This window comes from Malaclemys terrapin, chromosome 20 (assembly GCF_027887155.1).
Source record: "Malaclemys terrapin pileata isolate rMalTer1 chromosome 20, rMalTer1.hap1, whole genome shotgun sequence".
Lineage (NCBI taxonomy): Eukaryota > Metazoa > Chordata > Testudines > Emydidae > Malaclemys > Malaclemys terrapin.
Window position 1 is genome coordinate 18,085,023 of NC_071524.1, and position 14,992 is coordinate 18,100,014.

At 54.9% G+C, this 14,992-nt stretch overlaps 1 protein-coding gene across 3 annotated transcripts in view; it reads right to left on the minus strand.

Annotated features, from left to right (window-relative positions):
- Window positions 1–7,543, minus strand: part of SIPA1L3 (signal induced proliferation associated 1 like 3) — a 100,343-nt gene extending 92,800 nt beyond the window's left edge. For 2 of the 3 annotated variants that reach the window (XM_054009672.1, XM_054009673.1), the window contains exon 1: window positions 7,490–7,543. The gene's annotated coding sequence lies outside the window, so the exon portion shown is untranslated. Of the gene's footprint in view, window positions 1–72; window positions 91–7,489 lie in introns of those variants that run through there. The other variant, XM_054009675.1, reaches the window with a different exon arrangement.
- Between the last annotated feature and the right edge of the window lie 7,449 nt (window positions 7,544–14,992).

A 14,992-nucleotide genomic window follows, 5' to 3' on the forward strand; every position in this document is an offset into this window, starting at 1 on the left:
AGAGAGAGGCTGATACCCACTTCCTCCCCCACACACAACACATACACGTAGGAAAAAAGACTCTCGACCAACCTCATTGGTCTACATTAAACCGAACGCCATGGAAGGCAGAGTGCAGGCAGAGCTGTTTCATCGAGGTATCGCAGGAATTTCAAGAAAGCAAGGAGAGTCGAGTCTCTGGCTCAGCAAACAGCGGGAGCTGCAGCGCACAATGGGGCTAGTGAAGGATGAAGTGCAAGGTTTTGTTGATTTAAGGTTATGTTTATTACAGCTTCCTCATACCCCTCAGTCCTGAGGTGCTCTCCACGTGACAAGGCAATGCTGATGGAATTGCCAATCTGGTCGCAGAGGCATACAAGGCAGCAGTGGATGAACGGAACAGGCACACATACAAGTGAGTGGGAGCTTGTTCCAATCTCTTATTATTTGTATTAAAGTACTACCTACAGGCCCCAGCTGGGATCAGGCCCCATTATGCTAGGCATCATGTGTATACAAGGTAAGAGAGAGTCCCTGCTCAGAGAGCTTACAGTCTAAACAGACAAGTCAAAGAAAGAAAGAACTGTCATCCTCATTTTACAGATGGAGAGCTGAGACTCAGTGTGGTTAAGGGCCATGCCCAAGGGCACCCCATGGATCAGTTAGCAGAGCTGGGAATAGAACCCAGGTCTCCTGACTCCCAGTGCCCTGCCTACTAGACAGCACTGCCTGTCACGCATCCTGCGCTTGCAGAAAGCAAGCTCTTCAGAGCAGGGACCAATCACATTTGAGACTTCACCTCCTGTATACCAAGCCACTCTATAAATATACTGCGACTTCTGTTGATATAGCAGGTATGGGGTGTTGGAGGCTGATAAGACTAGCTGATCCATTATCCTAACACATTCTTATTGTGCAATAGGTACACTCAGGAAAACAGCAGTTGTTTGAACAGCAGCTTCCTCACAAAGTTTCATTTTTATATTTTAGCTTAGAAAGCAGCCTGTATGACAGAGTCAGTCTGAAAACCCCTTCAAAGGAACGACAAGCTATAAGCTCCCAAGTACATGAGAAAAGGGGTTTTGCTCCCCAGGCAGCGCAGCACCAGCCTCAACAGGGCATTTGTTAACATGTGGGCTCTCTGGGTGAGCCATGTACAGTATGTCTGTTACCAATTCCAATCAACAGAACACAGAGACCCCCAAAAACAGGTGTCCAAAGGCAGCTATTTCCAAAGGAACAGTGTCAAGTGATGGATTATAATCCTGGCGGTAACCCCAAATAACCGTTCCCGTTGAGGTTGTGACTATTCGGCAGGGATCAGCGTCTGAAAGTCTGAACAGGCAGAAAATTTCAGAGAAGAGCTTAAAAGGCAACAATGGCTTTTTCCTGGTAGGTGTGCTGGGGTATCGCACGTGGTAACAGCACGGCCTGGAAACTAAGCTAGAGAAGCCAGCGGAGAGAGCCTTTCACCTCCGCATTACCAAGGGTCCAAGTCCGAAGTGCTTGGAATGCACCTCCTTCAGTGGAATTGGCTCCATACAAACCTACACACCCCGGTTTTCCCCTGTAGCACTGTAATTGGCAAGGTTCTGGCAGCCTGTGATCTCCAGCAAAGAGCAGGAATTTCTAAATACAGCTTACACTCGGTAAGAAGCTATTCACACTCCTCTTTCAGCTGATGGGAGTTTTACTGCGTCAGACAGCTGACAAAAGGGGTCTCCTGAAACGCTCACTAAATGAATGTACAATAGTTACAGGAGTGCCATTGTCTGCTGGGTCAAAACTTGAGGGAACTCTGCATTCAAAGAAAAATAAAAACAAAACATAAGTTCATGGCAATGGGAAAAGATACGGGCCAGTTAGTTTTAGTGTAACAACATTAAACGGGGCGCTGGAAATATCAGAGTGTTCGGGAATGGTTAAGTAACCCCATCCAAGGACACCAAAGCACTGCATACAGAAAGAGTTTGGCCTCCCAACAACTGCCCAAAGTGGGTCCTGCTCCCCATGCAAAAGGCAGGAAAACTGAGTGTACATCTACAGCGCAAAAAACCACACAACAACAAACACCCTATAGCAGCCAGTCTCAGAACCAGGTCAACTGACTCAGGCTTGCTCAGGAAGGCTAAAGATAGCAGTGTAGACATTCCCACCCAAGCTGGAGGCCGGGCTCGGGAAGGGTGTTGTTGCTGAGCACGGGCTCCAGCCGGAGCACGAATGTTTACACTGCTATTTTCAGCCCCACAGCACAAGCCCGGCAAGCCCCAGGCACTTGACCCAGGCTCTGAGACTCGCCGCCTCAGGGTATTCTTGCAGTGTAGCCATACCCTGAGGCACAGAGACAGAAGGGCATGAAAAACCTGCCCCGAGTGACATAGTTATGCCAACATAACCACTCGTGTAGACAGTGCTAAGTCAACGAGAGAGCTTCTCCCACCGGCACAGCGACCACCTATCAGAGAGGTGGATTAACTAGGCTGACAGGAGCTGTGGGGGGCATTGCCCCCCCAAACTGGATACATCGCAGAGACAACGCCAGATTTCTCCCCCACACACACACAACAGAGAAATCAAACTACACCCATGGACGCAGTTCTAGCCATACAAAAGTGCTTATACCAGAATAGTTTATTCTCTGACGGGAAGGGGAATAAGATATAGCAGCGTAAGGTACCTTTATCCAGCTAGAACTTCACCCACACTGTGGGATGAATCCGTGTAACTACATTGGTAACGAAAGCCCCTCCCCAACCAAAATAGCTCTACCAGTTCAAACTGTGGGTGTAGAGCAGGCCTGGGTGTGTGTCCTGTGCCTCGCACACCAGGACACTGATCAAGGCACAGAAACAATTAAGACTAGTGGAAAGTATAGACTAACGGTAACGTCTATGCTGCCAGAGTAAAGGATCCTCCACACACCCATGAAGTCAACGGGGGCTGCAGGCGTAGAACTGACAGCAGAGTGACAACCCACTTCCATCAGCATTTCAGTAATACAGAGGCAGAATTCATTCAAATGGCTCAGGTTTTCCCCTTTCGTAGAACTGTAACAAAGATAGGAGCCTTTTTCCTTGCCAAGAACAAAACCCCTCAGCACATTCTCAGCCACCACCATCTGTAACAATATTAGTTAGTAAACAGCCGTGCTCAGTGTCGGGATTCTTGTGGGGCCTGCACAAATAGGTCAGTGGATGAGGCAAGTGTTGTTACGGAATTGAAACCAAGTCTGCCCCACAACAGTGCACCTCTGGAAGGGTTTCTGATGCAGCCTGTTGAAACAGAGCCCTGCAGAGAAAGGGGATAAGGCAGTGGGGCTGAATGGCATGTGTGAAAACAAGTATCAGCCCAATGTTCAAAACTGGGAGACAAGTGTGAACCCTGTCAGGACTAAACAAACAGTGCCCCAGCACATTAGCTGCCGCAGGTCAGATTCCTCCAGAACACTGCGCGGAGTATGGCACCAGCTGGACCATTATCATTTCAGCTCAGCCGGATTCACCAGGGGACATTTAGACTCCAGCAGTACGCTCACGTTCTGCAGGAATCTAACATTTAAGGAAGTACATATAGCCCTTTCCAAAAGTGTAATATTAAAGCAATTAGCTCATTACCAAAACAGGCTGTTGAGCACCACCCCACAGTCTCCAGGTCACTGATTCAGATCCAGCCAAGCAGAATTAACAACCAGAAGTCATTCATCATCCGATGGCTGTGCGAAACGAGTTGGGGGAAGTCCTAACCAATTCCTAGCAGGTTTGTGTCATGTCACCAAAACCACCGTGCAATGCTTGTCAGACTCAGCACACCAATATGATTTGCACTTTCATCCCAACGGATGGCTCTTCCAGCCAGAATGAGGCACAAGCATGCTAGCATGAGAGCAGCACGGTTCAAAACATCAGCTTGGCTTTGCCTACATGGTGGTACCTGTTCTATGGAGAGAGACGATCCACTCGTGAGCTGGGCACTTTTCCACTAGAGCCAAGTTCAGTGTAAAGATACCTTTGTTAGTGGAAGTGTGACTGCATGCAAGGAGAATGTATTTCCAGAAACTGTTTTCATCAAGTGGTTTTATGTTACCCCAGAATAAATCCTTAGAGGCAGCCATTTTTCACTGAAAGGGACACACTTTCCTACCTAAATTGCTCCCACTGCTCTAGATTACTAGAATACAAAGATTAAATTCTATTTACTGATTGCTTTGGACAATAGAAAACAAAGATGCAGGTTTCACTTTGAAGCGCTCTGGGCTGCAGTGTTTGGTCTGCAAACACTTCCGGGGAAGGGATGTTTGTTGGAAAACAACTGGTGGAAGCATTGGGAAGATTTTTTAAAATGTATAACACTTCCATTGGTCTCTGGATTTTTCTGAAAGCTGATTTTTTTTAAAGGTAATTTGGAGGACGATCTGATTTGATAGGACACCTTTCTTTACCTTTGATAGTACAATGAATAAATGAGACATTGATTTACAGCTGTTCCCATTAATGTTAATAAGAATTGCATATGTAAATCTACCAGCCATCAGTTGGAGAACAGAGTGCTCCCCATTTTGCAACTCCAAAATGCAAGACATAATTCCAGTTCCTGGCTATCCTCTATAGCCCTTTTATTTTCATGTGTAGATCTGAACAATCATTTTCTGGGAAAACAACACTGCTGCCTTTCTAGCATTACAGGGGAGTCGCATCTTTCACGGGGGTTAGGTTCTGAAGTCAGCGCGTAAGGCGAAAATCGTGTATAGTCAAACGCTCATTGAGTGGAATGGCGGGCGGAATCGCCCGCACTAAAGGTACAGTATTTAAATTGTTATTTTTCTCTTTTTTGTTTTGCCAGGTGCATATATTTAAAATCGCGTAAGTTAAATGCGTCTATGATGCGACTCCACTGTACCTGCACTTCTGAAACCTTCACTACTACTCTGGGAAGCTTTAAAAGAACCACACAGGTGTTTGAGTATCAGGATGGGTCAGATTGAAAGTTTCCAAAACAAAGGAAGTGAAATCCACCATCTGATGTTCCTCTTAGGGGAGGGATGGCTTCTGCTATAAATTCTGTTTGCAGAAACTGAGAAACTTTGTATTACTTAGGCATAAAGAATCATATCTTGATGCAGTGAGAGTATTTCTATTGATATCAATGGAAGCCAGTTCAGATCCTGACATACGAAGCTGACAACACATGTACAAGCTTTGATTTCTGCTGCAAGAAGTTGCAAAGTAGGGGCCCGATCATGAGGACACTTACTGGTCATGCTGCTTCCTACTTCAAATCTATAAAGACTGGACAGCAATTTCATCTCTGGTACTCTTTGATCTATATAGTTTCCATAAACACGTGAACGTCTTTCAGGACCTCTGCCTTGCATGGCTGCAAGCAGCACTCTATCAGGGCAGTTCCTTGGAACTGCAGGCTACCTTCAGATCTCATTTAATCCCCAGCTACGAGCTCTCATAGATAGCACTGGGAGAGCCACTTAACTCCCCCATGTGAGAGTCTGGAGGGCATGGACATGTCTGTAAAAACAAAAGGGTGATATTAAGCCTGCATCTGACAGCCCCCTGCCCCTAATACCGTAAATCCTGCTGCTGGATTATGCTGTCTGATCCCCCTCCCCGCTTTTATTCATATTGCAGCTGTTACTTATACAGTATAATGGAGCCAATACCTCCAGGCAAAGCTAGCAAGTTTAACATCTTCCTATTTAATGTCATTTTGTCTGTTCTGCTTCCCTTTCGCTGATTCAGCTCCTCTTACAACACTGGTCCTTTGATTCCTGTCACACGTGGAAAAGGATTTCAATTGCACAGGCAGGGCTATTTTTAAAAGAATGTCTAGCGAGACCAGTTACACCCCCCATCCCCAGAAAGTCAGGAGATGAAACTCTAACGTCATCTGGAAGGTGAGCATCTAATATGCACCCTCATTCAGACAGGGCTGAATAAAGCACTTGCTAATGTGAAATACATTCATGGTACTTTGGTCCACTTATATTATACCCCACTGACGTATCTGAGCCATTCAGTGTTACTCACATCACAGGGTTAAGCTACCACCAGCTCTTTCAAGCTAAGTTTAACCTGTGCTGTACACAGCAAGGCTCAGGCAAAACTGATGTGAAATAGGAAAGCACTTTAATTTCAGGGGAGAAGTTAATTCAGATAACTTGCCATTGCCTGGAAGCAGAGCCAACTCCTAGGAAGTCTATACCACGGCTAACCATCTGTGTGTCTGCCTCCCCAATCTGCATGCCAGTAACACACCTCTCCACAACACAGGAGTACAACTACCATTTGCATTTAGATTTGCATCGTGCAAGGCATAGCATTGTGCACCCCAGTCTTTCTCCAGCAGCTTTTTAAGTCATTCCCCTCGGACATCAGCACCGAGTTTAAAAAGCACAAACCACCAAAGACGTAACTCTGTATTTTCACAGGCAACATCCCCACTAGCTGAATAGTCAATTGTCTCCACAATTCTGAGTTAGGTCCAAGGACTCCTGCAGAGGCTACTAATGAATTGGGCAAACCCTGTAGCTGGAGAGATGGGGAGGGCTATGTCCCAAACTGGACAGTCTCATTGCTTTACTCCGGCCACCTTTGAAACGGTCCCGTGCCCCAGCCCCCGCAAACCCGAACCCGCCAGCTCAGCAGGGTCCAGCGAGGAGGGGGCTGCCTGGGAGACCCAGGGCAGCTCCCTGCTGGGCCACAGGCTCTGTCAGTGTGACTTGGGCAAACGCTGCGCTGCCCTGTGCTCAGCTCCCCATCTGCAACCCAGGGACGTGAGCTGCATGCCCCAGGCCCCCCCCCAAAGGCTCCTCAAGCAGTGTGCAATGACCCCCCCACTCCCACGCAGCACAGGAGCCCCCCCCACCCCAGGCCCCCCCAAAGGCTCCTCAAGCAGTGTGCAATGACCCCCCCACACTCCCACGCAGCACAGGAGCCGCCCCGCCCCCCAAGGCTCCTCAAGCAGTGTGCAATGACACCCCCCCCACCCCCACCCCCACGCAGCACAGGAGCCCCCCCCGCCCCAGGCCCCCCCAAAGGCTCCTCAAGCAGTGTGCAATGACCCCCCCGCCTGATGGGTCCCCGCCCAGGGGAGCCATAGCCCCCCACAGCCGTGGGCAGCCGAAGCCCCCGCCGCCCCCACTCCCGCCCGGGGCAGCCAGAGCCCCCCCCCTCCCGCACGACCCCCTCCCGCGGGGCAGCCGCCTGGCCGCGCGGGGGCTGCTGGGAGCTGTAGTCCGCTCGGCCGTCCAGCCCCGCTTTGCGCCACGGCCGCCCGAGCGTCCGAGGACTACAGCTCCCAGCAGCCCCCGCGCCGCTCCGCAGCTGCCCGCGGGGGGCTCAGGAAGCGGCTCGGAGCAGCGCCCGGGGCGGGGGGCGGTGAGGGGAGCCCCCCCCCGCGATGGACACACGGCCCCCCCCGCCCGGGGCAGCGCCCCCTCCCTCAGCCGCCGGCCCCGCGGGGCGGCGAAGCCCAACGGCCGCGGCGCGCGGGCACTCACCGGTCAGCAGCGGCGCGCGGCCAGGGGCCAATGGGAGTGGGCAGCGGCAGCGGCAGCGGCGCGCGGACACCCGGGACCTGAGCCGGCCGGCCGGGCGCGAGGACACTGCGGGGGAGGGGCTCTCACACGCCGCGTGGGCGGGGCCGGACGGGGAGTGGGCGGGGCCTGAGGGAGGGACCAGCTCCGCCCCCCCCCCAGCGCCTCCCACCGCTAGAGGGAGCTGCCCGACAGGAGGGAGATGGCCCCGCCCCTCTCAGGCCTTAAAGGGCCACGTACCCCATTGAGTCTCCCCCCCCACAGCGCAGGGTGGGCATCCCCATTGGGTATATGGGGAGATTGGAGGAGGGGTTAACCCCCAGTGATTACCTGGAACAAGTGGGGGAGGGGTTAACCCCCATTGGCTACGTGGGGAAAGCGGGGGAGGGGTTATCCCCCATTTTTTTCGTGGGGCGAGCGGGGGAGGGGTTAACCCCCATTGGGTACGTGGGGCAAGCAGGGGAGGGGTTATCCTCCATTGGGTACGTGGGGCAAGCGGGGGAGGGGTTATCCCCCATTGGGTACGTGGGGCAAGCAGGGGAGGGGTTATCCTCCATTGGGTACGTGGGGCAAGCGGGGGAGGGGTTATCCTCCATTGGGTACGTGGGGCGAGCGGGGGAGGGGTTAACCCCCATTGGGTACGTGGGGCAAGCGGGGGAGAGTTTAACCCACACCTGCGCACACACCAGTGCAAAGCGGGCAGGAAACGGGCCATTCTGATCCAGTTCTAGGGGGACCTTTGGTGACCGAATCCTGACCGAGCCATCGCTGTGGGTCCACAGGCCAAGTACCTCGGCTGAGAACCGGTTCCCGGGTGAGCCAGAGCCTGGAAAAGCGACAGAGCTGCAGCTGCTGGCAAAGCAGAGCCGGGCAACACTTTTTGGGCGAATAATAAATTGTGGCAATTGTATTTTTGTGTCTCTGAAACTATTAACAAATTTGAGCTGAATTCGGCAAATAGTGTGGAATGAAAAATCTGAGAGAAAAATTCTGAAGAGTCAAAATGCTTCAGTTCACCCATTTTGCAAAGAAACATCCCGACTTTTCGACAGCTTTTCATTTTGAAATTGAGCTGTAAAAACAACAAAAAGTGAAAAACACCCAAAGCCGACCCAAAATGAAAACAGGAGAAAAATTACAGGTTGAACAAAACATTTGGTTTGACCCAACAGACTTTTCTTGGTTCTGGTGAGAAAACCCGACCCATTCAAACCGTGGTTTGGTTTTCTGGGTTCAGGCCAAGCCGCTCAGCCCTCCGCGCCCTGCCGCTCTCCTTCAGCAGTGGGAAAGCACTTGCGGAACCCGTCGAATGGGATTTACGGTAGTCAGGAGCCAGGCGTCTGGGCTGTGGTTTGAACCTGGCAAGGGCATGCAGGGACACTGCAGCCTAGGAAGGGATCTGCGGTGTGGGGTTCCGCTGACCCCCCGCTGGGCTGGCTGGGATGATTTAGTTGGGGTTGGTCCTGCTTTGAGCAGGGGGTTGGACTAGATACCTCCTGAGGTTCCTTCCAACCCGGATAGTCTATGATTCTATGACCCCAGGCACAGGGACTGACACAGAGCCCAGGGTACCACTTGAGTCCTGCTGCAGCCCATAGGCATTGGCAATGTTGGTATTACTGGCACCCTCGTCGTGCCGGGTACTGCCCAGACCCCGACTGAGATCAGGGCTCCGTGGTGCCGGGCGCTGCCCAGACCCCGACTGAGATCAGGGCCCCGTGGTGCCGGGCGCTGCCCAGACCCCGACTGAGATCAGGGCCCCGTGGTGCCGGGCGCTGCCCAGACCCCGACTGAGATCAGGGCCCCGTGGTGCCGGGCGCTGCCCAGACCCCGACTGAGATCAGGGCCCCGTGGTGAAGGCACTGCACAGACACAGAGTGAGAAGAAGTCCCTGCCCTGAAGAACTCACAGCCGGAACGGACAAAGGGGAAACTGAGGCCCAGAGAGAGAAGGGGACTTGCCCAAGGTTACACAGGGACAGTGGCAGAGGCAGGAATAGACCCCAGGGGTCCTGAGGCCCATTGCCCCATCAACAAGACCACGCCACCTCCCCAAGCCGAGCAGATGGGTTGTCACAGGAAGGAATGATTCCACTACCAGGGCAGGGGCTGCGGTAAAAGCACCTGCATTTCGGCTGAGCAAAGCCCTTCGTCTCTGTGGGTCTCTGTGATTCGTCTCAATATCCCCCCTCCTTAAACTGGGGCAGCAGTTTGGTGTCTGGATTCCCCACAAAACTGGCGTCTCGGGGCCCTTCCCCACTTACCTCCCGGCAGGCCCACCACTCCTTCAACTCCAACTCATGCTTCCGCTGTTCTGCACGGTTCACCCGCCTCCGCTCCTCCAGCTCCAGCTCCTTCGCTTTCAGCTCTAGCTCCAGTCTCTGCAGCTCCTCCAGGGAGAAACCCTGTGCTGACTGGGGAGTTGTGTCTGACCCACTCCCGGCTGCTACACAGACTGCCCCCACGGCTACTCCCCGGCTCTCCGGGCACCCCGCGAGCCCCCCTGGGGTCTGGAGCCTGTTCCTCGGACGGGTCATTCTCTACAAGCTGAGCCATCAGCCGGTCCTTAGTGAGTCTCCCCATGCTCAGCCCCCTCTCCCTGCACAGACGGGCCGGGTCGCTCTGACGGAGCTGGTTCTAGGCCATTTCCAGGCTGGTTCCGTTCAATACCCTCGTTCTATCGCTGGCAGCCACTCACTGCAAAGCGCCTGCGCCCGCGGCCAACATCTACAGGGTGCATCCACGAAACATCCCACTGCTGCCACGTTGTCACGGACTCCCAGGTCATGCCCACTCTTGGCCCCGTGCAGTCCCTGGGGGGACCCCCTTCAGTGTGACAGCCCTTCTCGGGGGTCCACTCTCGGGGGTTAAACCCCTCCAACTCCTGGAGCCGCACCTCTCTGAGCCTTAGCACGTCTGTCTCTGCCGTGGGCCCCCTCAGGGAGTCCCCTCACTCTGGACCCCCGGGGCCTCCACTCCCAGAGGGAATAATGCAACCCTGATCTCTAGACCGGAGCGACTCTCAGCCAGCGTAAAACCGGAGGGTTAATTGAGCGTCTGAACCCAGCCGAGGAAACTCTCAGGGCCTCAGGCCTGGCCTCCCTCAGCACAGCACATCCCAGTCTCCCTGCATCCAGGTGGGCTCTGCCTGCTCCCCCTCTCCAGTCCCGAGCCCCCCTGCTCCCAGCTGGGCATCTGATACCCCCGGCCCCAGGCCCCGCCTCTGTCCATTGTCTTCTCTCCAGGTAAACAGGGTCGCCTGGGCCTCCCCTCCTGCTTCTGTCCTCTGGCTGGAACCGGCTGGTCAGGTCACCGGGGTCCTCTCTCCGCAGCCCATTGTCCTCCCACTGGCCAGAACCGGCTGCGACTCCTGAGCTGGGCGTCCGGGTCGTCAGGTCACCAGTCGCTGGGGTCTCCATTCTCCAGGCCATCGGCTGGGGTCCCAAGTTCCCTCGCCGGTCCTCTGTAACAACAAACTCCCTCTCCCCTCCCCTCGTTAAACCAGTAACACCCAGGGACACTGAGTCCCACCCCCTCCGCATGCAAACCATAGGAAAAACAAGGAAACCCCCCACTTCATCACACCCCCATCACACCCTGATCTGCCCTGGCTCCTGGGAGCAGGGCTGCCGGCTGTCCAGGTTTTCCTAGGATTGCCCCTATGTGGAGGCAGCTGTCCTGGGAACCTGTTGGGGTGCCCCGTGCACACTGCTAGCTGCCAGGTGGGTGCGCTCAATGCTCACCCCAGGTTTCTGTACCTCAGAGGTGGCAGCAGGGCCCACGTCCAGGGAGTCTCCAGTGGACGGTCCAGGCCACTTCGTGCTGTCTGAGTGCCGTAGCTGGTGCCTCCCTTGGGGCTAACAACATCGCCAGCGTCCCCTGGATTTTCCTACACCTCACCAAATGCCAAGGGAAGAGTTTACCCATAACCAGCTGTCCCTGGCCACGGCCTCCTACTCAACTGCATAACTGTCACCACCCACGCCATTTGGCTCCAGCGGTTTGAAAATTGTCCCTTGCCCTTTCTGGTGTACCTCAAAAAATACCCCCGGGGTGAGACACCAGCGAGCGATTGGCCAGGGAGAAATGTTGGCGAAATCGTGCGGAAAGAGGAGATTTTATGCACCTCAGGTGAATGTGGCCAGGCCTGAAAGACCCTGGGATGCAGTTCCTAGCCGGCTGTCACCAATGAGTGGATTGTTGTGACCCAGCGAATCTTTGGTATCCTCCCGGGGCTTCCTGGCAGAAATGGAGATGAAGAATGAAATCTCTTGTAGCTGCCGGGCGACTGCCTGCCCCTCGCTGGGGAAAGATAATCAGTCCGACTGCAGACGAACGGTTCCCCAAATACGGGTGGGGGCTGCGCCCCGGTGACATACCCAGCAAAGCAGACGGGACAGCTACTTCGAGATTTGGTTACCATTCATTCAGTACCCAAAACACACTCACCTGCAACAAGCCCCAGCTCCCCTGTAGGTGTCTCGCCACACCTGGCTTGTTAAATGGGTGAGCAGTGATTTCCCTCAGTCTAATAAAACCAGTAGAAATGCTCTATCCTGGGGCGGGTAAAGATGCTCACTTTGTGACCTGGCGACACCCTGCTAAGCAGAGATCCCACGATGACACCCGTGCAAAAAAGGTCCTGTCACCTGTTCACACAGAAAGACAGAGTTTAAAACCCCTCTGGGCATCCTCTGGAGGAGGGGGGAGAGCCTGGGAAGGGTTTTGAGGCTCCTGCCTCAGTTGCCCTGGTTCTGCTCTTGGGACGAGCCGGAAGACACGTGTAGCCGCGTTCACATGAGCGTGGAAAGAGGGCAGGAGATTGCCGTCTTTTAAAGCAGGTTGAAGATAAATGATGAATTTGCAAGCTCTTTGGCGCCAGGCCTTGTCTGGGCAGCCCCTGGCACAGTGAGGGTCCAGATCTTGGTCAGGGTCTGTGCAGCGCCTGGCACAATGGGGGGTCCTGATCTTGGAGGGGGGTGTGTGTCTTGCAGTCCTACTAGATTAAGATGTAAATTAACACAAGGTTTCAGCAAAAATGCTCTGTCCCCTTCCCCCGAGTGCAAAAAGCCCATTCATCAAATGAAGTAAAAGGGCAAACGACAACTAGTGACCCGGGTTGGGCTTTGTCCACGTGGCTGAAGGGGACGATGCACCCAAAGCCCATGGACCATCCTCAGCACCTAACTCCCTTTGGCTGCTCGGGAAGCATTTGTCCAGCACTTTGCAGCCACGCAACCCGTTATTAACCCATTGTGCAACCCCGGGGTCAGGGCCCGAGCGTCACCGGCGAGCTCTGTGCCGGTCTCAGCTCCGGCGCTGAGAAGCTGATGGATCCCCCCATTAAAGGATTGCAGAGGGGAGCCGTTGGTAATCGGCATGACCTGGTTAATCCGGGTCTGGCTCATCTGCCCGTCTGGGGCATGCAGCATGTGGTGCCCTGCTCCCCATCCCCGTGGTGCTGGAGGCCGATGGGGGGCAGGTTGGGGGGCATGGGGGAGTTTGGGGGACATGGGGGGGAGTTTGGCTGCTCTGATCCGATCCAGCCTAAGGAGAGACTGTGGTGCTAACCCCCCCCCCGCACACACACACACTAACACAGACAAACAGCTCAGACATCTCAGTCCTGCCCTCCCCTCCCGCTCAGGCCTTTACCCTGAGCCTAATCAGTAATTAGACTAAGGAAGGAGCCATCTGGGGGCTGCCCAGCAGTAATCCACCCACTAGAAGAAAAATTCCTAATTTACACCAAAGTGTGTGGGGGGGGGGGAGGCCAAACAGGGCAGAGCAGGATGGGCCTGTGCCCAGCTCTGCTGTCTGATGGCACGCCGCACGAGCGGGCAGGCGTGGCATGGAGTGAGTGCCCGGGGGGCGATGCCAGAACAGCGGGGAGATGGCGCATGGGAGACGAAGGGGGCTCCGGCATCTGACACTGGGTTCATTGCCTCCCTCTGCCTGTCCGTGTTCATGCTTCCTTCCCCGCCCGCCCCACACCCCCAAATGCAACAGCAGCTACTGGAGTATTCAGGAAATGTCTCTATTCCCCCACCCCCCATCGCTGTTCTGACCACTAGAACCCACTCCCCTCCCAGAGATGGGGAGAGAACCCAGGAGTCCTGGCTTCCAGCCCGCCACCTCCCACTAGCTCACTTTGCACAGCTGTAAACAATGGCTGTGTAAACTGTGACAGTGCAAATCACCGTGTCCTGGTGCAAACTGTGCCTCTACTAGGGCTTGGCACCACTGCCAGCGCAAACCCCAGAGGAGGTAGGGCCTGGATTCCTACCCCTGCAGCTACCCCAGGGGCCTGGCTGTGGGTGAGGAGGGGTGCAGCACCCCCTGCTGTTAATCTGCTTTAGCACAGGGTGGCTGGGCAGCCAGCGGTACCCCCAGTTGGGCCGTCCCTGTGCTGTGGCCAGGGAGATGCCCGGACAGGAGATGCCTGACTGCTCAGCGAGCGGATCTGTCTGGGGTGCAGAGGAGCTGGGGTGGAGGTGGGGTGTGAGACTTGCTGGGGAGTGGGGCCCAGAGATGGGACGGGATCGGGAATTGGGGGCAAGAGCGAGATGTCAGCAGCTGAACCCCAATCGATCCATCAGGCCAGGTATCCTGGTGGTGAGGGGCCAGCTACGGGACACGGCCCCCAGTGGAGGGGGCAGCCCCAGGCCTAACAGAGGGGTGTGTGCAAGGCCAGGCTGGGCAGGGCATCAGCGCCCGGTTCTCTGACCCCTGCCCCATGCAGGGCCATTTCCATCACCTCAGGGCGAGGCTGGGGAGACCCAGGTGCCAGGAAATGAACCGGAGTCTCTGTCCTGGTGCTGGCAGGAATGGGGAGCTGCGGGGGGGAGGATAAACGATTGTACTTAACATATAACTCCAGTCATTATTAATAGTTATTAATAGGGGTAGTATCTTGGTGCCTAGGAATCCCAGGCTCCCCACTGCGCCAGGCCCTGTACATTCCTATTGCTATTAGGTGTATTACGGTAGCACCACCCCAGCCCAGGGCCAGGCCCCCCCATTGCCCAGGCCCTGGACAGACACACATGCACCAGGAAACTGACAATCTAGCCCTTGCCCAATGATCCTAATTAAGTGCTAATTAGTACAGGGTGATGGTTGCTATTGCATTACATGATGATGTTGTTCACTGGTTTCTGGTGGGTGGGGGAGGGGAGAGGGACTATTTTCTCCTGTGGATGGACACGGCCACAGGCGCTTTGGCCGAAGCTGGGTGATGTCACAATGCTGCTCCTGACGTGGGCAGGTAAAGCTGGTGCCCCCCGAACCAGGCCTCCCCTCACGCGGCCGCCCATGGTGCCCATGGGGCCGCGGGGGTGGGATGAGCCCGCCCGTACACCCGGGAGCGAGGCCGGGGGCCCCCCGCAGCAGGCGGAAAAGGGGAGCGCCAGGCGGGCAGCCCCAGGCACGTGGGAACCTGACCCCAAAGGTCACAAGCCAGGGGGGC